The 24,156-nt window shown below is 41.6% G+C and overlaps 1 long non-coding RNA gene and 1 other non-coding gene across 2 annotated transcripts; both read left to right on the top strand.

Moving 5' to 3' along the window:
- The first annotated feature begins 13,695 nt into the window (after positions 1 to 13,695).
- On the top strand, positions 13,696 to 13,778 carry TRNAL-UAA (transfer RNA leucine (anticodon UAA)). Its single transcript has one exon. It is a non-coding gene; the product is annotated as a tRNA-Leu (tRNA).
- A 7,790-nt stretch (positions 13,779 to 21,568) lies between these two features.
- LOC123572775 (uncharacterized) lies at positions 21,569 to 22,584 on the top strand. Its single transcript, XR_006697294.2, has 2 exons — positions 21,569 to 21,838; positions 22,123 to 22,584. It is a non-coding gene; the product is annotated as an uncharacterized lncRNA (long non-coding RNA).
- The last annotated feature ends 1,572 nt before the right edge of the window (positions 22,585 to 24,156 follow it).

Below are 24,156 nucleotides of genomic sequence, written 5' to 3'. Positions count from 1 at the left end.
TGGGGTTTTGCCATGTTAGTCAGGCTAGTCTGGAACTCCTGTCCTCGGCTGATCCACCTACCTCCGTCTCCCAAAGTGCTAGGATTACAGGCGTGAGCCACCGCACCCGTCTCCACTTTCTTTTCTCCACTTTCATGGAAGTCAATAGAATAGAGCTGGACACTGCAGAAGTTGAGAGGTCCGCAGGAGCTGCTGGAACCAGAAAGCAAAACTCTCTTCCTCCTACAAAGTCTCTCCAGCACCCACAACTGACAAAATTCAGTGCCAGCTGGCACAAGAAAAAAAAAAATTAAAGGGCCCAGATCCCATTTCAAAAAGCAGTCTAAAAGGATGAATTGCAGGTTGAGACGTAATAAAAGCAATCATTGGCACAGATGGCTCCATAATGAGTAGGGTCCCAGAGCAGTGCCCCCAAACAGTATCTTCCAACTCATAACACCTGAAAACTGCTAACTAGATACCATCAATTATGCACATTAAAATAGTGAGTGATCCACATATGTGCTCTTGTCTTTTTCTTCTGTTCTTTTTGGTTTTTTTGGTTTTTGTTTGTTTGTTTTTGACAGACGGAGTCTTGCTCTGTCCCCCAGGCTGGAGTGCAGTGGCAGGATCTCGCCTCACTGCAATCTCCGTCTTTCTGATTCAAGTGATTCTCCTGCCTCAGCTTCCCAAGTGGCTGGGATTACAGGCACCTGCCACCACGGCCAGCTAATTTTTGTATTTTTTTTAGTAGAGACGGGATTTCACTATACGTTAGCCAGGCTGGTCTTGAACTCCTGACCTCAGGTGATCGACCTGCCTCGGCCTCCCAAAGTGCTGGGATTACAGGGGTGAGTCATTGCACCCCACTTGTTCTTTTGTGTCTTTTTTGTTGTTGTTGTTTGTTGGTTTGTTTTGAGACAGAGTTTTGCTTGTCTTCCAGGCTGAAGTGCAATGGCGCAGTCTCGGCTCACTGCAACCTCCACATCCTGGGTTCAAGCAATTCTCCTGCCTCAGCCTCCCAAGTAGCTGCGATTACAGGTGCCCGCCACCAGGCCTGGCTAATTTTTGTATTTTTAGTAGAGATGGGGTTTCACTTTGTTGGCCAGGCTGGTGTAGAACTGACCTCAAATGATCCGCCCGCCCCAGCCTCCCAAAGTGCTGGGATTACAGGCATGAGCCACTGCACCCAGCCTCTTTTCAATGAACTTTAGGTATTTCTGGATGATTGGTTTATCCTCCCCTCCTCTAGTTCTCTTTTTTTTGGGCTAAGCCACATATATGTCCTTTAAAGTTGCCAATCTGACTGAACCTGAAACACCACATGCAGTTTTTGTATACTCTATCATCAAATACATTTACTTCTATTTAAATTATTTCCTATTAACATAATTTTGATTTCCAAAACCTCTTTTTTGGGTTTTTGTTTTTTTGGTATTTTTTGTTTTTTTTTTTTCTGAGACAGAGTTTCGCTCTTGTTGCCCAGGCTGGAGTGCAATGGCGCGATCTCGGCCCACTGCAACCTCTGCCTCCCCGATTCAAGCGATTCTCCTGCCTCGGCCTCCTGAGTAGCTGGGATTACAGTCATGTGCCACGATGCTGGGCTAATTTTGTATTTTTAGTAGAGACGGGGTTTCTCCATGTTGGTCAGGCTGGTCTCAAACTCCTGACCTCAGGTGATCCGCCTGCCTCAGCCTCCCAAAGTGCTGGGATTACAGGTGTAAGCCACCGCGCCCATGCTTTTTTTTGGTTTTATGAAAGTTTTTCTTCATTGGATCCTAGTCCTTGTTATTGGATACAGTATTGTTTCTCTCCCTTCTGAAGATATTAGTGAGATATGATATAATATGATATATGGTGTAAAGTTTTTGCTGCAGTCTGTGTCCTTAAATTGTATTTTAAAAATCTCTTTTTGTATTCTTCCTCCCTCCCTCCATCTCTCTCTCTCCCTCACCTCTCTCTCTATATATCTTTGGTGATCCTTGCACTATACACATTGTATTAGTTATCACTGCCATAACAAAGTACCACAGATCATGTGATTTAAACAACAGACATTTATTTTCTTACATTTCTGGAGGCTAGAGGTCAGAGATTATGGTGTCAACAAGATTTGTTTGTTTGTTTGTTTGTTTTATGCTTCTCTCCCTGGTTTGCAGATAGCCATCTCCTCCATGTCCTAACATCGTCTTCCTTCTGGGTGTGTCTGTGTCCTAATCTTTTCTTGCAAAGACATGTCATACTGGATTATGGCCAATTCTAAATACCTCATTCAAAGGCCCTATCTCCAAAGATAGTCACATTCTCAATTAGTAGGTATTAGGACTTCAACATATGAATTTGGTAGAGAGGGGAGGACACAAATTAATCTTTGATACATATATTTAAGAATAGGAGACTAAAATGCTGATTGAGGCTGGGCGTGGTGGCTCACGCCTGCAATCCCAACACTTGGGAGGCCAAAGTGGGGATATCACTTGAGGCCAGGAGTTTGAGACCAGCCTGGCCAACATGGAGAAATCCTGCCCCTACTAAAAATACCAAAAAAAAAAAAAAAAAAAAATTAGCCGGTTGTGGTGGCACGTGCCTGTAATCCCAGGTACTCAGGAAGCTGAGGCAGGAGAATTGCTTGAACACTGGGAGACGGAGGTTGCAGTGAGCTGAGATCCTGCCACTGCACTCCAGCCTGGGCGATAGAGTGAGACTCTGTCTCAAAAAAATTAAAATAAAATAAAATGCTGATTGAGAAGACAATGTAGTCATATTGTTCCTATCATTCCCACCAAACACAGTTAAAAACCCTGGACATCATGTATAAAACAAACATAGGAAGACTTCGAAAAATGGAGAGAAGGCAAACTAGCGGGAGACCTTTCAACCAGAGGAAAGAGACGGTGGTAAATTTTCTAATTCTTTTTTTTTTAATTTCATGTATCCTGGACTGAGTGCGGAGAAGCCAACAACCCGTTAATACAGACAAAAAAGCCACAAGAAAGCCAGCTTTCTCTAACCAAATGACAAGGAAAAGAGCAGCCTAGCAAGACAGAAAACTTGTAGACAATAATTCTCTATTCCAACAGAACACTACAGAAAACGCTGAACTCCAATACCCTTACTCCCTCATTCCCCACCTGAAAGGCCCAGTCAGGAGCCCAAACTCTCACCTTTGACCAGCAGCTGAGGTGGTTTCAGAGAAGGCCAAGTGTGGAACTGAGATATTTATCCTCATTTGGTAGTATCACTGTCCACCTTCACACCTGCTAACCCCGGCCTGATCAGAAGCTCAGAGCACTTGAGTGTGGTTCTTAAAAGGAAAAATAACTTTTGATTTACATGGCTGGAACACTGTGGTTGAGAGAAACCTCCACTGTCAGGGAATCAGTAAGGATCAGTAAGAGGGTTGAGCAGATTTCCAGAAATTAACTTCCAGTCAACTGGGAGATCATAGTCCTAAAAATGAATTGGAGACAAAATAAGGTAAAGTTCCATTACTTTGTAGGATGTTGTACACCTTTCAAATTTGTTAGTCCCCTCCAGGCTAGTGAGTGTCCATGTTACTCACTTAATAGAATCGTCTTCTAAATATTCTGCTATAAATTTCCTTCATATTCTGAAACTGAGCAAGGGGTTATATAACTCTAAATTTCCTCATTAAATTAAACGAGATCTATTTTCAATCTCCTGTTCACTACATGTACAGAAACACCACCAATTCCTGAAATTTTGGGGGTTGGCTTTCACAAGGTAAGTTATATTCTTCTTTGGCTTTTCCCAATTCTGGCTTAAAGTGAAACTTTCCTTGTGTATCACACTAACCATCTGCTATTTAGTTTTCAGAATTTTGCTACTGCTTTCTCCTTTCCCATTATTGTCCTTCTGTACTTATGAACGGCTCTCTCTCCTTTTTTTCTTTCTTCCTTTTCTTCCTTCTTCTCTTTCTTCTCTCTCTGTCTCTGAATTTTTGGCTAGAAAAACATCAGATGCCTGTCTTCAATATGCCATTATTGTAAACAAGTCTATTACTAACTTACTATGATTCTTCATAATGCTTGATATTCAGAGGATTAGCAAAATAATACAGTAGACAATGAAGAGGATGCTATCCTTTATGCTCAGATTAAAATCCCAAAGGGACTCCAGCCTCTACCTAGAATGTAGAAAGATGGAAAGAATATTGCTCCTAATCTAACAATGAAAAAGTCCAGATAGGCCAGGCATGGTGGCTCACGCCTGTAATCCAGCACTTTGGGAGGCTGAAGTGGGCAGATCACCTATCACCTGAGGTCAAGAGTTTGAGACCAGCTTGGCTAACATGGTGAAACCCTGTCTCTACTAAAAATACAAAAAAACTAGCCAGGCATGGTGGCGCACCCCTGTAATCCCAGCTAGTCAGGAGGCTGAGGCAGGAGAATTGCTTGAACTCGGGAGGTGGAAGTTGCAATGAGCCAAGATCGAGCCATTGCACTCCAGCTTGGGCAATAAGAGTGAAACTCCATTTCAAAAAAAAAAAAAAGAAAGAAAGAAAGAAAAAGAAAAAAGAAAGAAAAAGTCCGGATAGTCTAGAAAAGCATAATTTTCCTTGAACCCATGAAAGAGTTGAGGTCTCAGAGCAACCACGTAGCCTGAAATCTATGGAAAAATAGGTGCTCCCAAGTAGAAATGGGAAATGAATACTGGCTCATTTATAGCAATAGGATGATGATGAGGCCTCCATGCAAGAGGTTAAGAAAAATTCAGCAAAAATTCAGTATTTTATGACTTGCTAAATTTAGTCTAAGTGTCTATGTCTGAGAAGGAAATTCTAGAACCCCTAGGATCAAGTACTCAAGAAGAGTTTTCACACTTTTGCAGGCTTCTCTTCACAATTCTCAAAGAACTACTGCCCTCCATGTTCCAGGAGAATTGGTTCCAGGACCCCCAAGAATACCAAAATCCACTGATGCTCAAGCCCCTTATATAAAATAACCTATGCACATCTTCCTGTATACTTTAAATCATCTCTAGATTATTTATAATACCAAATATAATGTAAATTCTATGTAAATAGTTGCTATACTTTTTGTTTGTTTGTTTTTTTACTGTTGCATTGTTGTTTTTATTTTTTTCAAATATTTTTGATCCTTGGTTGGTTCAGTCTACAGATGTAGAACCCGTGCTCATAAGAAATGATGGAGCAGGGCTAGGGATCAGAGAAAGCCCCTTTCTTTTTTTTTTTTTTTTTTTTTTTTTTTTTTGAGACGGAGTCTCGCTCCGTCACCCAGGCTGGAGTGCAGTGGCCGGATCTCAGCTCACTGCAAGCTCCGCCTCCCGGGTTCACGCCATTCTCCTGCCTCAGCCTCCCGAGTAGCTGGGACTACAGGCGCCCGCCACCTCGCCCGGCTAGTTTTTTGTATTTTTTAGTAGAGACGGGGTTTCACCGTGTTAGCCAGGATGGTCTCCTGACCTTGTGATCCGCCCGTCTCGGCCTCCCAAAGTGCTGGGATTACAGGCGTGAGCCACCGCGCCCGGCAGAAAGCCCCTTTCAGTGGAACAGGGCTGACAGAGAGAATAGCCTGTCCCTAAAGAAAGCAAACTTGCCGGGCGCGGTGGCTCACGCCTGTAATCCCAGCACTTTGGGAGGCCGAGGCGGGCGGATCACAAGGTCAGGAGATCGAGACCACGGTGAAACCCCGTCTCTACTAAAAATACAAAAAATTAGCCGGGCGCGGTTGTGGGCGCCTGTAGTCCCAGCTACTCTGGAGGCTGAGGCAGGAGAATGGCGTGAACTCGGGAGGCGGAGCTTGCAGTGAGCCGAGATCGCGCCACTGCACTCCAGCCTGGGCGATAGAGCGAGACTCCGTCTCAAAAAAAAAAAAAAGAAAGAAAACAAACTTAAACACTTAGGGAGTAGCAGCAAACATGGTTATATCCAGAGAGCAGAAAATTCACAGGAGCTGAAGAAAGTAAAAAAGAATGAAAATTTCTACTTTAAAGGAGTATTAGGTATAGAATATTAGAGAATGTCAACTTCTGGGAGCAGGCAGAATGACTAAGAAAGTCCAACCTCAGAGACCCTGATCACGGAGTCTGCCTGTCTCAGTCTGTTTTGGGTTGCTATAACAGAATACCTAAGCCTGTGTAATTTATAAAGAAAAGAGGCTTATTTGGCTCATGATTCTGGTGGCCAGAAGGTTCAACCACACGATCATCTCAACAGACGTAGGAAAACATTCAACAACTATTTATGATTTTTTAAAAAATTCAGTAAACTGGGAATAGAGAGGAGCTTCTTCAACTTGATAAAAAGCATCTGCAAAAAAAAAAAGTAATATCATACTTAATGGTGAAAGACTAAATGACTTCTCAATATAGGAAATGTCTGACAAGAATATCTGCTCTTACCACTCTTTTTTTTTTTTTTTTTTTTTTTCTTTTGAGACGGAGTCTCCCTCTGTCGCCCAGGCTGGAGTGCAGTGGCATGATCTCGGCTCGCTGCAAACTCCGCCTCCCCGGTTCACGCCATTCTCCTGCCTCGGGTAGCTGGGACCACAGGCGCCCGCCACAGCGCCCAGCTAATTTTTTTGTATTTTTAGTAGATACGCGGTTTCACTGTGTTAAGCCAGGATGGTCTCGATCTCCTGACCTCGTGATCCACCCTTTTCGGCTTCCAAAGTGCTGCCATTACAGGCAGGAACCACCGCGCTTGGCCTCTTACCACTCTTATTCAACATTGTTCTAGAAGTCCTATTTAACGTAATTACACAAGACAAATAAATAAAAACACACAGTTTAGATTGTAAAGGAATAAATAAAACTCTTTCTAGTCATAGGCAACATGATTGTCTATAGAGAAAATGCAAAAGAATCTAAAATAAAAAATAAATATAACCCAAAATAAATATAAATAAATGTAACCTAAAAATAATAAAATAACTAAAATAGAATAATAAAAGAATATAGTAAGAGTGTGAGATAAAAGGTAAATAAATAAAAATCTATTGTATTTCTATGTACAGAGGTACCTCCACTTATGGTGGAGTTACATTCCAACGAACCTATTTCAAGTTACAGGCGCGGTGGCTCACGCCTGTAATCCCAGCACTTTGGGAGGCCGAGGCGCGTGGATCACGAGGTCAGCAGATCGAGGCCATCCTGGCTAACACGGTGAAACCCCGTCTCTACTAAAAATACAAAAGAATTAGCCGGGCGTAGTCTCGGGCGCCTGTGGTCCCAGCTACTCGTGAGGCTGAGAAAGGAGAATGGCTTGAACCCGGGAGGCGGGCAAGATCGCGCCACTGCACTCAAGCCTGGGCATAAAGCCAGCTTTATGATGGGATACCTCAGGGCTTGGTCCTTGGACTTCTTTCCTATATACACTCACTCATCTATTTTCATGGCATACATAAAGTTTATATGACTACCACTCATAAATTTGAATCTGCAATCTAGACCACTCCATTAAACTCCAGATTTGTGTATTCAAGTGATTCCTCAGCATTACACTTAAATGTTTTATGCTATACCAGTTAGCATGTCTAAAACAGGACTCTCATTTTTTTCTCGTAATAATCCTGCTGCACCCAGTCTTCTCTTTTTCAGTTAATGGCAACTACATCCTTTCATTTTTTCAGACCAAAAAACAAAAAACAAACAAACAAAAAAAAACCTTCAGAGTTATCACCAATTCTATTATTCCACTCTTCACGTCCATGTTCTCTGAAATTCCTCTTGATTCCATCTTTAAAATATAACCAGACTCTGACTACTTCCCACCACCTCAACTGCCACCATACTGTTCAAGTCACAGTCATCTCTGATGAAAGGAACTTAACAGATCTCCTTAATTCCATTCTTTTCTCTCTACAAAATATTCTCCACTGAACTGTCGAAAGAGCTTTTAAAAACTTAAGTTACTGCACTAACTCTCCCTGCCCTCAACAGAAGAGTACTGCATCTCTTCCTATAGAAGGCCAACGCCAGCGGGGCGCAGTATCTCTTTTTTATTTTTATCTTTATTTTTATTTATTTTTTTGAGACAGAGTCTCCCTCAGTCGCCCAGGCTGGAGTGCAGTGGGATCTCGACTCACTGCAACCTCCACCTCTCAGGTTCAAGTGATTCTGCTGCTTCAGCACCAACAAGCACAGCTAATTTTTATATTTTTAGTAGAGATGGAATTTCACCATGTTGGCAGGGCTGGTCTCGAACATCTGACTAGAGATGATTAACCCGCCTAGGCCTCCCAAGTGCTGGGATTAGGTGCGTGAGCCACCACGCCCGGCCGAGGCATAGTATCTTTAATGGAACAGGTACTACGTGAACTCGAGTATCTGTTGAGGGCTGGGTGAGAGGGCTGGGTGAGAGGGCTGGGTGAGAAAATCAGTCTTAGCTCTGCTCTTGTTATATTACTATTATTTTAATTGAAAGTTCTGACTGACAGGGCGCGGTGGCTCACGCCATAATCCCAGCACTTTGGGAGGCCAAGGCGGGCGGATCACCTGAGGTAGGGAGTTCAAGACCAGCCTGACCAACATGGAGAAACCCCACCTCTACTAAAACTACAAAATAGCTGGGCATGGTGGCTCATACCTGTAATCCCAGCTACTAGGGAGGCTGAGGCAGGAGAATCGCTTGAAACAGGGAGGTGGAGGTTGTAGTGAGCCGAGATCGTGCCATTGCACTCCAGGCTGGGCAACAAGAGTGAAACTCCGTCTCAAAAAAATATATATATACTATATATACATGTTTATATATGTATAAAATGTGTGTGTATACATAGACCCACACATATAAGTAAACAGATTCAGAATTTTACAAAGCAACTATAGGCCGGGCGCGCTGGCTCACGCCTGTAATCCCAGCACTTTGGGAGGCCGAGGCGGGTGGATCACGAGGTCAGGAGTTTGAGACCATCCTGGCCAACATGGTGAAACTCCGTCTCTACTAAAAATACAAAAATGAGTTGGGCGTCGTGGCGCGTACCCCTAATCCCAGCTACTCGGGAGGCTGAGGCAGGAGAATCGCTTGAACGAGGGAGTCGGAGGTTGCAGTGCATCGAGATCGCGCCATTGCACTCCAGCCTGGCGATAGAGTGAGACTCCGTCTCAAGAACAAAACTGCACACTGTTTCCCCCCGGTTTCGACTCAGGGACTTTTCGCGTGTTAGGCGAACGTGATAACCACTACACCACGGAAACTTACTTGGTGTGAGAGTGTTTCACCTTCAAATTAGTTATAATGAACTTTAAATTTATCTGTTCCTTCAGGGTATATCTTTGGCAGAGGGATAATATTTTCCCCTATACGTTCTAATTCTTAGAATCCATAGTTTAAAATCCGACAACTCGCAATCAAGCAAATGCTTCTCCCGAAGCTTCAATTCCTTCAGCAGCACAGGGCAGGGAAATAGGCAGTCCCTTGGGAAATTTTATTTCAATTCATTTTTTGTGGTATGTTCTATGCTCTCTGCTCTCATAAGACGCTCTAATGTTCATCTCCCCGATGACTGAAAATTAGGCAGGACATTAGTGCCCTTGAGTATTTTTTTCTTCATGCTAGCAGCCTGTCAGATTCATTCAAAGTCCCACTTACTCCTAAATGAGACTCTTTCTTGAGGTTTGAAACGAAAGGCAGAGACAGTGTTCATGAAAAGGCGTATAACAAGAAATAAATAGCTTGGGTATGTATGGGGAAGTTTAAAATCAAGACAGAACAACTGTATTCATTAGAACCAGTTACCAATGAGCAAATATCTATATATTATACATGGTAATTGGTAATAAATATATATGTATTTACACATATGTATATATGTATATAGGTTTCTCACACTATGTATTTTTGCTGTTTTATATATATATATATATATATATATATATATGAACATGAGGATAAGCTTCCTCATCCATAATTATCTCATCTTTAGCATAGTGAAAATTATCTAGGAGGCCAGATTTTATAAATCCTAAAGAAGTGATAAAGAATTCTGCTAATTATGGTAAAAATTTTCATCAAAAGATAGCATATTTGATCATCCACTGCTATTTGATAGGAATTAAAACAAATTTCATGACGAAAAGGATATTTTGTTTGTTGTGTTCACTGCTTTATTCACAGCTACTTAACAGTCTCTGGCTTAGGACTTTTAGTAGAGAATTAATTAACATTCCTTTTGTGAATGAATGAATGAATAAATGAGAACAAGTAACAATCAATAGTTCCGTTTTGGATATCTAAACTTACCTTTTCTCAGTGTATTCTAATTGATGGGTCTTTCAGACTTGTGCCAGTTGAGATGCATATAGAATTGTTTAGCACTTAAAATACTCTCTTTACTTTATCTTGTAGTGAGACTATCCCTGGATTTTACTGTAGCCATTTTTTTTTCTAGCATTTGTACCTGTCATCAGCTATGATATTTTGTGTTAGTGTAGTGATTATCACTATGTGTTATATGCAGAAGATCATGGTTTTGCTCTGCAGGAGATGCAGAATAAACCAAGGACTGATCCCTTTATCCTGCTTTTTACATTTCTTAATAGAGAGACCAAAGAATTGTTTTACAGTTGTTACCATCTGGTTGCCTGTTCCAGCAGACTACAGGGTTCTGGGGGCTGGCTAACATTGCCTCATTTTTTTCCCGCCTCCATAAAGGGCCCTCTAAAAGCATTTTCTACAAAGCCCAAGTGCTTACAATTGCCAGACATTCAGAATACAGAATTAACAGCTGATTTCTGAGACTATTGTGGAAGCTGTGAAAATGTAGAAAGATGCCAGCTTCAGCCAACAAAGAGAAGGCCAGGGATTCAGATGGCCTGAGAAGGCCTTGAGTCCAGAAGCCCAGGAATAGAAAATGCCCAGGATAGAAAGGCATTTGTGTCTTTCTAGGGGAGCTCATGTGGGTCTGGCTTTTAGCTCTATATTCTGAAAAGTTGGAGCGGTAAGGAAGGCAGAATAGTAGTAACTGAGCCAGCATTTGTCAGAACGTAGGAAGAGTGGTCAAAAAAATAGCAAGTAGCTTGCAAATGAAGTTCTGCCCTGGATACGATATTTGTTCTTTCAACTTAACCTCAATAGATTGAAGTGGTGAAATGAGAGAAAGAAAATTTGATGTAAAGATTTATTTTCTAGACTCTTTGGTATTTGACCCCAATAAAATGATGGTTCTCTATCTCCATGCACTATTTTACCAATCCTTAGGATTCCATGGTGATAAAAAAACATAGTAAGTCACAGATAGACCTAGTTATAATGATGGCAAATTAAGCACAGCTTTTGTTTTCTCTTTATTCCAAACTACATTTATACAAAGCATTAAGGGTGTTTAAAGACATAAATGCACAGGGACGAAAAGATGAGAAAACAAAGAGCAGTAGCAAGTAGCAAGATTTTGAATGCCAGAGAGCAGAATGATTAGTGTTAATATAAGGGAAAATCTTTTGGTGTTAAGTATCTTTTTTTAAAAAATTACTTTTTAAGATTGGTACATGCGGCCACGCACTATGGCTCACGCCTGTAATCCCAGCACTTTGGGAGGCCAAGGCAGGCAGATCACAAGGTCAGGAGTTCGAGACCAGCCTGGCCAACATGGTGAAACCTCATTTCTGAATTATGTGGGCATGGTGGTGTGTGCCTGTAATCCCAGCTACTCAGGAGGCTGAGGCAGGGGAATTGCTTGAACCAGGGAGGTGGAGGTTGCAGTGAGCCAAGATCACACCATTGCATTCCAGCCTGGGCAACAGAGCGAGACTCCATCTAAAAAAAAAAAAAAGAAAGATTGGTACATGTACATATACTCCAGCACATCTCATAGTTGCATAATATTATGTGTTTACCACACTTCACCTATCTACTGTTCAATGTTGGCTTCAAGGCTGAATCTGATTCTGGAAGAGGAAAAATAGTGAGACAATTAACATCCATATATGATATAATCTGTATCTTTGTGACATGAGGGGGAATATATACCTAGGAGCCGAATACCTAGGTCATTGGGTGAGACAATCTTAACTTGAGTAAAAAGTATTAGACTGCTTTCCAAAATGGCTGCATTAATATAAACGTCCATCAGCAGGATATGAGGGCTTCCGCATCCCCATTTCTACAATAATGGACACATTAAGTTTTCTAATTCTTCCAGTCTAACGTAGGTTGAGTAATAACTTATTTTATCTTGCATTTTATAAATTAATAATATTAAGTATTTAAAATGTTAATCTTTTCGGGTTCTTCTTATCATGGGTTTGATGAGGACCCTGTCCCTACTCTTTACACATTTTTTTTTCTTTCTTTTTTTGAGACAGAGTCTCACTCTGTCACCCAGATTGGAGTGCAGTAGTGAGATCTCTGCTCACTGCAACCTCTGCCTCTTGGATTCAAGCAATTCTGCTGCCTCAGCCTCCCGAGTAGCTGAGACTACAGGCTCCCGCCACCACGCCCTGCTAATTTCTGTATTTTTAGTAGAGACGGGGTTTCCCCATATTGGCCAGGCTGGTTTCGAATTCCTGACCTTGTGACCCGCCAGCCTCGGTCTCCCAAAGTGCTAGGATTACAGGCGTGAGCCACCGCGCCTAGCTTCTTTACACATTTTCTATTGAGTCTGCTGTTTGATCTTGCTGATTTTAATGGCTTCTTACTATATCATGTAAATTAAGTTATTTTCATTTGTAAACATTTCAAGTATCTTCTACTTTGGTTGTATTTGTCTATTTACTTTTCCATTGTGGCTTTCTTTGATTTGGGTGCAGCAGACTATATCAGTGTTTTGCTTTACTCTGTGTGTGTGTGTGTGTGTGTGTGTGTGTGTGTGTTTTGAGACGGAGTCTTGCTCTGTTGCTCAGGCTGGAGTGCAGTGGCACGATCTCGGCTCACTGCAACCTCCGCCTCCCAGGTTCAAGCGATTCTCTTGATTCTCCTGCCTCAGCCTCCTGAGTAGCTGGGGTTATAGGCACATGCCACCACCCCCGGCTAATTTTTGTATTTTTTAGTAGAGACGGGGTTTCACCATGTTGACCAGACTGGTCTCGAGCTCTTGACCTCAGGTGATCCGCCCGCCTCGGCCTCCCAAAGTGCTGGAATTACAGGCGTGAGCCACCACGCTCGGCTTATTGTTTGTGTTTTTAGTTTTGTTTGTTCGTTTGTTTAATGTTCTTCTGTCCCCTAGATAATAATGCTATTTTTCTACATATGTTTCTATTATTTTTTATCAGTCATATGTAGGCATTTAAACTATCTTGATAAGTATATTTTACAAAATCCACAGATGATTATACTGTATAGTGCATGTTTAAAAAAATCACAACATTAGAATAATTAAAAACTCTTCTGTATGTCAATGTATGGGAGACTCTTTTCTCCGACATGTTCTTTCCTGCACCCAGCAATCGCCTGAACCCGGGAGGCGGAGGTTGCTGAATCTTTAGAATTCAGCTCTGATCCCAGCATTGACAGGCGTGGATTTCCCTCAACATGCCTCATTTTAATGGAAGTCCAAGGAATCAGGGATGGTTCGTCTTTCCCCTAACACCTAGTATAGTGCCTGTCACAAATTAGTGATTAAGCATACTTTTGGAAATATATCTTTTCATTTGTTTATTTCCAAGCAATATTAGAAAGATTTATTAACTTTGTACACTCTTTTAAACATGGTCCTAGTTTTCACGGATATAACATTATTCATAGTCTTCCAGAAACTACAAATTCTAGCCTAGTAAACGTTGACAAGGACAGTATGGCTTATCACCGGGATGGCCGAGTGGTTAAGGCGTTGGACTTAAGATCCAATGGACGTATGTCCGCGTGGGTTCGAGCCCCACTCCCGGTAGGTGTTGGTGCATGTTTTGACGTTTGTGATTTCTGGCACAAAGTTGGAAGCTAGGTATGTTTACACAAAGAACTAGTATGACAACCTTCTCACTTTAAGTGTAATAAATGCTTCAAAACATAACGAGGGTTATTAAACAATATTCTGCCCAACACATTTTTTTTTAATCTTCAAAGAAATTGCTTCCTGAGCAGTATTAAGTAGGAGGTGCCTCTTCCCACAATTCCTATAGCCTAACAGCACAGTGTATTCAAGTCCTGAATACATTTCTATCACTGTGAGATGTATTCCAAGTACATTGACACGTCTGTAATCCTAGCACTTTGGGAGGCTGAGGCAAGCGGATCACTTGAGGTCAGAAGCTCAAGACCAGCCTGGCCAACATAGCGAAACCCTGTCTCTACTAATAATACAAAAATTAGCCGAGGGTAGTGGCGGGCGCCTGTAATCCCAGCTACTCAGGAGGCTGAGGCAGGAGAATCGCTTAAACCCGGGAGCTGAAGGTTGCAGTGAGCCGAGATCGCAGCATTGCACTCCAGCCCGAGTGACAAGAGCGAAACTCCGTCTCAAAAAAAAAAAAAAAAAAAAAGAGAGAAGAAAGGAAGGAAGGAAGGAAGGAAGGAGGGAGAGAGAGAGAGAGAGAGAGAGAGAGAGAGAGAAAGAAAGAAAGAAAGAAAGAAAGAAAGAAAGAAAGAAAGAAAGAAAGAAAGAAAGAAAGAAAGAAAGAGAAAGAAACGAAGGAAGGAAGGAAGGAAGGAAGGAAGGAAGGAAGGAAGGAAGGAAGGAAGGAAGGAAGGAAGGAAGGAGAGAGAAAGAAAGAGAGAGAGAAAGAAAGGAAGGAAGGAAGGAAGGAGAGAGAGAGAAAGAGAAAGAAAGAAAAGAGAAAGAAAGAGAAAGAAAGAAAAGAGAGAAAGAAAGAAAAAGAAAGAAAGAGAGAAAGAAAGGAAGGAAGGAAGGAAGGAGAGAAAGAAAGAGAAAGAAAAGAGAGAAAGAAAGAGAAAGAAAGAAAAAGAAAGAAAGAAAGGAAGGAAGGAAGGAAGGAAGGAAGGAAGGAAGGAAGGAAAGAAAGGTAGATCAGCGCAGTGTGGTGGTGCGCTCCTGCAAGCCCAGCTACTCCGGAGGCTGAGACGTGAGAATCGCCGGAACCGGGGAGGAGGCGGAGGTTGCAGTGACTGAGATCGCGGCACTGCATTCCAGCCTGGGCAAGAGAGTGAGACTCTGTCTCAAAAAAAAAAAAAAAAAAAAAAAAAAAAAAAAAGGAATTGTGGGAAGAGGAGAGCCTAAGTGGATGTTCTGCCTAAAGAGACCTGAATTCTGCAGGCAATTCAGTTCCAAAAGAAAGGAAATTGTGAAATATTTTGCTTTTAGGTTCTCTTTGTCACTGAGGCAGGCAAAAGTGAATCCTACATGCACTGCTTCTTTTTGTTGCCAGAGAGCAGGACTCAGAGAAGCCCAACTCCACTAAGGTTAAGGCTCTCAATATTCCTTACAAAAATCAGACTCAGGTAGGAGAAATTATCCCAAATGCGAGCAAGATTGTCGAATGTAAATAGTCTTTCAGACTAGAAATGTTCAGCTAAGACATTATAGGAAAGCATCAATAAGTAAATAATGTACTTTTAAATTTACTTCAACGAGCAAGAGATAATTGGCCAACCTAAATCAATATTGAAAAGAAAATGAAAGGAAATGATCTTCAGTGTGGTTATAGTTTTATAAGAGAAAAATATGTGTAATCCGACTGCTGTATATACTTAGTGAGAGAACATCCTTGCATCTGATGACTGCAACCAATTGTTGTTTGAGTTCTGCTGTTTTTAGAATTCTCTCCTGTCCTTCTTCACAGTGATATTGGACCTTCATGTAATGTTTATCACTTTTGTATTACAAGTTTCATGAGAAACTGCTGACTTGCTTTCCAAAGCAGTCATACCGTCTTAAATTTCCGGCAACAATTCATACCGTTTTAAATTCCCAGGAACCATATATATTAGAGTTTATGTTCCCCCTCATTCTCACCAATGCTTGTTTTCAATTATTTTTTAATTTTGTAGCCATTCTAGCAAAAATATATTAGTATCTTACTGTGATTTTGATTTGCATTTCCCTAAATATTAAAGTATATTTTCATAATGTATATGTGTTTATCTGTTGGCCATATATAATCTTTGGCAAAGTGTGTGCTTAAATATTTGTTATTATTTGGTTTTCTTGTTTTTGAGTTCTGAGAGCTCCTTATATTTTCTGAACAAACCACAACAATCAGATATGTGTTTTGTTTGTTTGTTTGTTTGTTTTTGAGATGGAGTCTCGCTCTGTCGCCCAGGCTGGAGTGCAATGGCGCAATCTCAGCTCACTGCAACCTCCGCCTCCCAGGTTCAAGCGATTCTCCTGCCTCATCCTCCTGAGTAGCTGGGATTACAGGCGCCTGCCACCATGCCTGTCTAACTTTTTTGCATTTTTAGTAGGACGGAGTTTGCCATGTTGGCCAGGCTGATCTCAAACTCCTGGCCTCAGATGATCCAGCCGGGATTACAGGCGTGAGTCATGGCGCCTGGCCCTAATTGTTCATTTCTAATACAGTAACTGACTTACCATAGTTTGCCTTAAATTTTCTAAACTTTGTGATGTTCTTTTTTGGGGGGAGGGTACTAAATGCATTTTTGACTTATAGTCTTTTTTTTTTTTTTTGGAGTCCTGTGGGAAGAGGGGAAACAAAGGCTGTTGACAAGGAAGAGCCAGTGAGAAAGACAGAAAATCAGGAGAGCAGTGTCTTGGAAATCAAATAAAATGTTTTAAGAAGAATAATGTGCCTATTGCCCCTGAGAAGTCAAGAAAGATAAGGACTTGGGAGTGATCATTAATTTTAGACATGTAAAGGTCATTCATGATTTTGACCAGAAGTTTCCATGAAGTGCTGATACCAAAAAACCTAAAGGTGGCGGGTTTCCAACAGAAAGGGAAGAGAGAAACTGCAGATAGTAAATCTGAATAACTGAATATAGGAAATTTTTAAATAAAGTCATCTGAGAAATGGGGCACTAACTAGAGAAAAATGTTGAGCCAAGAGAAGCTTTTTTTACGATAGGGGTCAAACTCCTGACCTCAGGTAATCCGCCAGTCTTGGCCTTCCAAAGTACTAGGATTACAGGCATGAGCCACAGCCTGGCCAACGTGATGAAACTCCGTCTCTACTAAAAATACAAAAATTAGCTGGGCATGGTGGCACAAGCCTGTAATCCCAGCTACTCAGGAGGCCGAGGCAGAGAATCGCTTGAACCCGGGAGGCAGAGGTTGCAGTGAGCCGAGATTGTGCCACTGCACTCCAGCCTGGATAACAAGAGCAAAATTCCGCCTCAAAAAAAAAAAAAAAAAAAGGTTGGGGTCAAATGTCATATTTAAATGTTCACAGGAATAATCCAAAAGCTAGGAGAAAATTGCTGAGTTCAATGTAGATAAAATTCTCTTTATGTCATTAGTAATTCACTGATGGGAGTATGGGAAAATTACTTTCCCTTCAGGAGAATAAGGAATTTTTCAAAGCTGTCTAACAGCAACAGGTCACCAGTAAATTTTGATTTCATGCTTCTCTTCTGTTATTTTTTGTTTTCAAGACAAAGATACATGGAGACTTATTCTAGAATAGCTATGCTAAAATTTAAAGTGGTGGAAAGAATCATGAGAAGTCAACTATGGAGCAACAGACTTGGCAATCCACTAGTTTGCCATGTCATTGGTGTCATTTAATGAACACTGCTCCACCTCCAGCCTATCACAAAAGTGATCTATATTCTTCAGAAGTGTCCATATTTTCTAACATGTAATGCTGACTCTTAAGCTCAGGTCATATGTAATTGCCTTTTGTAAAGGCAGTTAATCCATTGGCTATCAAGTAATCTGTGAGGAGATCTATGAGACCTTCAGTTAAAACAAATAAATAAATAAAAACAAAAGCCCTTCCCAAAAGGGATTCAAGTATTTAGATAGGTACTCCACATGGATTCTTAAAGGGTACATTGAAACTGGAAAAACTAAAGATAATCAGATAGTAGACAGACATAATAGATTCAAAGAGAAGATGACGCTGAAAGATTTATTGATTCACATTCATCCCCAATTGATAGAATATAGATCAATGAATTACTGCCCTTCAGTGGGTTTGAGATAATCTAGATTTTCCATAGATCTTAATAAATTAAGAGATACTTTGAGCTGGAATATAGATGATCTTATTGCTAAAACCTAATGTGGGTAACTCCAATCACACCGGACAGGAAATGTAGGGAGACAGCTTACACCAGGTAGGTCCTGCTATGAACTTTCAGAAAAGGAAAATGGATTGTTCCAGTGTTAATGACACAACATATCTGAAGTCCCAGACCTAAGGTAATCTTTGCTTCTCTCTCCCAACCTCTCTTCAAGCATGTGTCCTCTTTTCTTTAGACAAAGAAGAATTTGATCACTCATTCATTCACAATAAGTATTTATTAAATGCATACTATGTGTCACATACTGTACTAAGCACTGGGGTAACACCAATGAACAAAATATAAAGAAATTTTTCCTTTCTAATGGCAGGATTAACATGCTTTTTTAGAAAAGTAAAGCATAGACCAGGGGCGGTGGCTCACACCTGTAATCCCAACACTTTGGGAGGCTGAGGCAGGTGGATCACGAGGTCAGGAGTTCAAGGCCAGTCTGGCCAAGATGGTGAAACCCCATCTCTACTAAAAATACAAAAATTAGCCAGGTGTGGTGGCAGACGTCTATAATCCCAGCTACTTAGGAGGCTGAGGCAGGAGAATCGCTTGAACCCGGGCGGCAGAGGTTGCAGTGAGCCAAGATCCCGCCAATGCACCCCAGCCTGGGCAACAGTGAGACTCCATCTAAAAAAAAAAAAAAAAAAAAAAAAAAGAAAGTATATATAAAATACATGATGTGATGACAAATGTTAAAGAGAAAAATTAATCAAGGATGGACATTAGGGTTGAGTTTTTATTTTCAGTTTCTAAATGGAGTAAATGTTATATTTGAGCAAAACTATGAAGAAAATGAATTAGCCATGGGGATATCTAGGTAAAGTCATTCCAAACATAGGAAATCATGCCCACAAAGACCTTGATGTGTTTCTCTTATGTATTAGAATAGTAGCAAAAAAGCTAACTTTGCTGATGTAGAATGAATGATATTTTAGTGTACATATCAGTTATCTATTGCTACAAGTATACTTCTTAATAAACCACCTCAATAGCTTAAAAAAAAATGTAGATCTATTTAGCTCACTAGTTCATAGCTGATAAGTTGGGATTGACCAGACAGTTTGTGTCCCAGCTGGGGCACAATAATCAATCAATCTCCATATTGCATTATATATTTTTCCAAACCCATAGAATGTACAATTCCAAGAGTGAACCCTAATGTAAACTATGGATTTTGGGGGATAATGATGTGTCTGTGCAGATTCGTATGTACAAATGTGCCACTCCAGTGTGGCTTGTTGATAGTGGGGAGGCTGAGGAGGATTAGCCAGAGTATATATGAAAACTCTCCCTGTACTCTTTCATCCAATTTTGCTGTGAATATAAAACTGCTCTAAAAAATAAAGTCTATTTAAAAACAAGAAAAAAAGAGCAAAGGGCTTACTCAAGAATCTTCTTTGTCGGGGCCGTGCGCGGTGGCTCACGCATGTAATCCCAGCACTTTGGGAGGCCGAGGAGGCAGGATCACGGGGTCAGGAGAACAGACTATCTTGGCTAACACGGTGAAATCCTGCCTCTACTAAAAATACAAAAAATTAGCCAGGCGTGGTGGCGGGCGCCTGTAGTCCCAGCTACTCGGGAGGCTGAGGCAGGAGAATGACGTGAACCCAGGAGGCAGAACTTGCAGTGAGCCGAGATAGCGCCACTGCATTCCAGCCTGGCGACAGAGCGAGACTTCGACTCAAAAAAAAAAAAAAAAAAAAAAAAAAAAAAACTTCTTTGTCATATTTGCTAACGTCCCAAAGTCATGATGCTTAGCTTAAAGAAAGAGTGGAAGAGCACTACAAGGTCACCTGAAGAACAGCATGGGTAAAGGTGCCGAGACCAGCTTGATCGGGGAGACCCTAACCCAAGGGCACTAGAGGAATTAAAGACACAGACACAGAAATATACACGTGTGAAGTGGGAAATCAGGGGTCTCACAGCCTTCAGAGCTGAGAGCCTCGAACAGAGATTTACCCACATATTTATTAACAGCAAACCAGTCATTAGCATTGTTTCTATAGATATGAAATTAACTAAAAGTATCCCTTATGGGAAACGAAGGGATGGGCCGAAGTAAAGGAATGTTGTGCTACTTAACATGCCCTTAAGGCACAGATCGCTCACGCTATTGTTTGTGGCTTAAAAATGCCTTTGAGTGGCTTTCCGCCCTGGGCGGGCCAGGTGTTCCTTGCCCTCATTCCCGTAAACCCACAACCTTCCAGCTTGGGTGTTAGGGCCACTATGAACATGTCACAGTGCTGCAGAGATTTTGTTTATGGCTAGTTTTGGGGCCAGTTTACCGCCAGATTTTGGGGGGCTTGCTCCCAACAAAAGGGAAGGGAGCATGGTTGGGGTTTGTTTGTTTTGAGACGGAGTTTTGCTCTTGTTGCCCAGGTTTGGGAGTGCAGTGGCGCCATCTCGGCTCACCATAACCTCCGTTTCCCGGGTTCAAGCGATTCTCCTGCCTCAGCCTCTGGAGTAGCTGGGATTACAGGCATGCGCCACCATGCCCAGCTGATTTTGTATTTTTAGTTGAGATGGAGTTTCTCCGTGTTGGTCAGGCTGGTCTTCAACTCCTGACCTCTACCCGCCTCAGCCTCCCAAAGTGCTGGGATTACAGGTGTGAGCCACGGCGCCCGGCCCAGAACCGGTTTTCAATCAGCTCAATCTGTCAGTAACAATCACTTCTGTGAGCACACTTTTGAAAACTAATCAGTGTCTGCTTCTGGCTTCTGAAAGTCAGCTGATCAGGGATGGACTCACTCCAATAAACAAACCTCTGAGTGCCGACCAAACAATGGCAGTCTCTGACAAGTAACCATGCTCCCATAGATTATAACAACCTAACAAAAAAAAGATTAGCAATCTGTTCTGTTTTTAGGGACTGTGGTTTACAGTATAGCTCTCCCTTGAATGAGCTTTGATTTTGTCTTTTTAAAGTATTGAGCAGTGGTTTCATCATCCTTTGAAAATGCCCCTTTGTCAAATCCGAAATGTCTAAGTTTCGTTTCTTGCTGGGATTATTTTTACCATTTCTTTTTCACATCTGTAATTCTGTGTATTCTATAAAATGATATGGTCTTTACAACCACATTGTTTTGCTGTAAATGTAGACCTTGGCAGACTTTTGCTCCTTTACCTATGTTTATCAGTCAGATTGGGCAAACAAAATCCCAATGTTTGAAAACACACTCTAATGGCGAGTCTTCAAGTGTCACTCCACAAATATTTACCGAATGCTTACTCTGTCTTCAGAGCCATTCTGAGACCTGGTTATCTAGAAGAAAAAAGAAAAAATTCTGTCCTCAAAGACAAAAATTCTGATGAGAACCGACTGAGAATTTAATATGAAAAAAAGGAAAGCAAAATAAGTATGCATGGTTTCCCATTGTGGTTATCTAATACAGAATATCAATTTCAACAGTGTTGAAAAGATAGTGTAAGGGGTGAGGAGACCATCAGGTGGAGGAAGCATGTGACAGCCACAAGCAGACGCGATAGGCTGGATCCTGAGAAAGGGACCAAAAATACATGGAGTTCAGATGGACAGCGGGCATCAGACACACATACAAGCCCAGTGCTATCCCTCTCTAACACCCTCATTTTCTTCACTAAAATGTCTTAGGGCGTCAGGTCTCTTGTTCCATAAGATTTTTTTTCTTTCCCAAGCCCCTTTAGAGGAGGGCAGGAATCAAATGGGTAGGTGTCACTGCTGAAGAAGAAATGACATCAACATTTAATTCCGACTTTAAGTTGAAGAGGCTGTTATTTTCAACGTGTAGCTGGATGTGAAGTGACTGCCGCGAAATTGAAAAGGTGACAATTCTTCCGGCCTGTACGGCGATCGAACCCTCAACCATTAGCGTTATTAGCACCACACTCTAACCAACTGAGCTAACCAGCCATCCCAGTAACAATCTTTTTTTTTAATTTTACAAGAGCAAAAAGTTTGTTGTTCTTGTGTTTCTTTAAAACTAAAGGAAATTCTTTTCCTCTCCTCAAAGAGATGTCTTTTAAAATAATTTTAATTGCGACTATGTAATATTGTTTCTTCAAACTTCTGTTGGTGTTTTACGTTTTCCCTTCCCGTACTCCCGCAGGGAAGAAGGAAAACAAAAACGAAAACAAGGACAAGACCAAAAACTCCACCTCCAGCAGAAAGGAACTTCGCCTCTCCTGTGGGAAATGATATTTTCTCAAACTCACCTATTCTGCCCGGAGAAAATACTACAGAGAACCATTCACGAGAGGGGCTTCCTTCCTTCTGATCCTGGGAAGGGTCCAGAGACCCGGGGAACGATCTAGAAGCAGAAGTTGGTCGTTCTGAGTTTTCCGTCCAAATGGTTTGATTATGAAATTGACTCACCCCGCGGAATGGCTGGTGGATTTGGTTCGCCGCATGAGGAATCCGCTCCATACTGGAAGGAAGAAAATCTCCGGCAGATATGCCTCGCGGGTTCTTAAGGACTGGGGAGGTAACCCTTCTCTGTGGCCCCCTCAAAATGCCCGGTGATTATGTCTGTTGCTCAACTATACATTATTATAATTAACTGCTTGTGTTACTCTTTGTGCTATCTTGTTCTTCATTCTCCTGGTACCTCGGGTGCCCGCACAGCATGGTAGGCTGCTCGAATAGTTTTATGAATGGGGAAAAGGTGTGCAGAGGTCATTTCTGCTGATTATCAAGACTTCGATTCTTCGAAGTGGAGCACGAGGATCCTCTAGGCGTCAGGCAAATGTCTTTAGGAGTCTCAACGTCTTCCCCCCTCCAAAAAATACTTTCAACAGAAATCAATTTACCTCCTCATTGGTGGTGGAATGGGAAGATGGTGGAGAAAGCTGTCCTTTAATAACAGTTCGGAGGTCTTCTCCGACAAAGGACTTTGTACGTACCTTTTCTTTCCCAACTCCCGCCACTATGGCTGTTGGAAGACTAAGGACTTCCACTCAGCTAGGCTTCCGCGCCTCTTCCTGTCTGGGCGCAGCTACTGTTCCTGGTATACATTCGCTGCGCCTCGGGCAGCCTAAGGGTTCTCAAGTTCAACAAGCTCGACACCCAGTTCTTTTCAGACAGGGAACACACTGGCGATGCAAACAGGGTTGAGTTGGTTCAGGTAAGCATGTGTTGAAATAGACAAGTCTGCGCCCTAGAGCCCTCGCAAAGATCCTGAACAGGCAGCTCATTTTCCTGGACAATTTCCCAGGAATTAAGAGTGTGGCTCAGCTCTAGTTTGGAGTCCAACTCTAGTTTGGTGGCCAGCAAATAAATTTCGAGTGGAAAGAGGAATTCAGACCATTTCTGGAGTGACAATGGCATCCACGAGCCAGCGCTCTAAATTTTCAGTTCACTTTCAGGTTTCTTGGATTTCTATTTTAAGGACAAAGAGGATAACGCTAGCCTCCATGACCCTGCTGAGTATCTAGGAAAACTTCAAGAACTTGAGGAAGGCCGTGTTGTAATATCTGGTCTGAGTGTGCCTCTTTGGATTTGGAGGCTGTTTCCAATAGACACAAGATAAAAAACTGAAGATTTAACAGAGCTTAGTGGTTAGCCAAGCTGGGCCCTTAGGCTTCAAAATATTGTTACCCACCGTCCTCCACAATTTTCTAAAACTATGTACATCCCTACACACATTTTTGATAAAGTAATATGTATCTTAAGATTAAGCAGATGCTTTTCTTTTTATTATAATTATTGACATTTTAAAAAATTAAAGTGCTGCATAATTCTTGAATACGTTGAAGATTATAAATTTTGAATAATGTAATAATGTTATGCTTAAAATTATTTTAAGTTTTCCATAGCCTACTTACTTGCAACAACAACAAAAATATATATGTACATTACAGCCAATTTGGGGGATGGCACAGGCTTTCTTTCTTTTTTTTTTTTTTTTTTGACAGAGTCTGACTCTGTCATCCAGACTGGAGTGCAATGACATGATCTCAGCTCACTGCAACCTCTGCCTCCCGGGTTCAAGCGATTCTCCTGCCTCAGCCTCCTGAGTAGTTAGGATTACAGGTGTGGCTACCACGCCCAACTAATTTTTGTATTTTTAATGGAGACAGGGTTTCACTATGTTGGTCAGGCTGGTCTCAAACTTCTGACCTCGTGATCCACCTGCCTCAGCCTC

Source organism: Macaca fascicularis, chromosome 4, assembly GCF_037993035.2.
Source record: "Macaca fascicularis isolate 582-1 chromosome 4, T2T-MFA8v1.1".
Lineage (NCBI taxonomy): Eukaryota > Metazoa > Chordata > Mammalia > Primates > Cercopithecidae > Macaca > Macaca fascicularis.
This window is presented reverse-complemented; position numbering and strand designations above follow the sequence as displayed.